The sequence below is a fragment of the Dreissena polymorpha genome, chromosome 8 (genome assembly GCF_020536995.1).
Source record: "Dreissena polymorpha isolate Duluth1 chromosome 8, UMN_Dpol_1.0, whole genome shotgun sequence".
Classification (NCBI taxonomy): domain Eukaryota; kingdom Metazoa; phylum Mollusca; class Bivalvia; order Myida; family Dreissenidae; genus Dreissena; species Dreissena polymorpha.
Window position 1 is genome coordinate 105,478,794 of NC_068362.1, and position 1,330 is coordinate 105,480,123.

General features: G+C 42.2%; 1 long non-coding RNA gene across 1 annotated transcript; it reads right to left on the bottom strand.

The window, feature by feature from the left end:
* Nucleotides 1-495: 495 nt before the first annotated feature.
* On the bottom strand, nt 496-1,021 carry LOC127843057 (uncharacterized). Its single transcript, XR_008032075.1, has 2 exons — nt 883-1,021; nt 496-570 (listed from the first exon to the last, which is right to left on the bottom strand). It is a non-coding gene; the product is annotated as an uncharacterized LOC127843057 (long non-coding RNA).
* Nucleotides 1,022-1,330: the final 309 nt, after the last annotated feature.

Sequence of the window (1,330 nt, forward strand, 5' to 3'; positions counted from 1 at the left end):
TATTGCAAAACGAACGTCATTTTAAAACAAGAGTGCCAAACTGTCACAAGATACGCCCGTTCGAAGGTTTTGGACACCATGCTCAATGCTTGAAAGTGTCCTCAAGACCTAGTTATTGACCCGGCATGACCCATATTTGAACTTGACCTAGATATCACTTAGATGTAACATCTGACTAAATTTGGTGAAGATCAGATGAAAACTACTTCAATTAAAGAGCGGACAACATGCTTAATGCTTGAAATGCACTATGTGACCTCGTTTTTGACCCGGCATGACCCATGTTCGAACTTGACCTACATATCATCTAGACACAACTTCTGACCAAATTAGGTGAAGATCAGATGAAAACTACTTCAATTAGAGAGCGGACACCATGCTAAATGCTTGAAATGCACTAAGTAACCTCGTGACCTAGTTTTTGACCCGGCATGACCCATATTTGAACTTGACCTACATATCATCTAGACACAACTTCTGACCAAATTTGGTGAAGATCGGATGAATACAATTTGAATTAGAGTCCGGACAAAGTGGCGCCGTTGAAAATGCACTAATTGACCCTATGACCTAGTTTTTGACCCGGCATGACCCATATTCGAACTTGGCCTATATATCAACTAGATGCAACTGCTGACCAAGTTTGGTGAAGATCGGATGAATACAATTTGAAATAGAGTCCGGACAAAGTGGCCCCTTTGAAAATGCACTTATTGACCCTATGACCTAGTTTTTGACCCGGCATGACCCATATTCGAACTTGGCCTAGATATCAACTAGATACAACTGCTGACCAAGTTTGGTGAAGATCGGATGAATACAATTTGAAATAGAGTCCGGACAAAGTGGCCCCTTTGAAAATGCACTTATTGACCCTATGACCTAGTTTTTGACCCGGCATGACCCATATTCGAACTTGGCCTAGATATCAACTAGATGCAACTGCTGACCAAGTTTGGTGAAGATCGGATGAATACAATTTGAATTAGAGTCCGGACAAAGTGATGCCTTCCGCCCGCCACCCGCCGCCCGCCGCCCGCCCGCCCGCCGCCAAGGGGTTTCACATAATACGTCCCGTATTTTATACGGGCGTATAAAAATAGACACATTGCAATTATTACAGTATAAATATTGAGAAAATCTGAGGTTGGGCGTTTTTTTGTGGTTAGTGAACTATGTCCTTTAAGTGACAGTAGCAGTAGTAGCAGTTATTATTGTGTTGTTCTTTTAGCATTTACATGAATAGTAGCAGTAATGCAGGGGTGGCGAAATTAAATGTCCGAGTTGCCCGAGTCGTACATTTGCTTGTCTGGGCAACTGATTTTTTTTC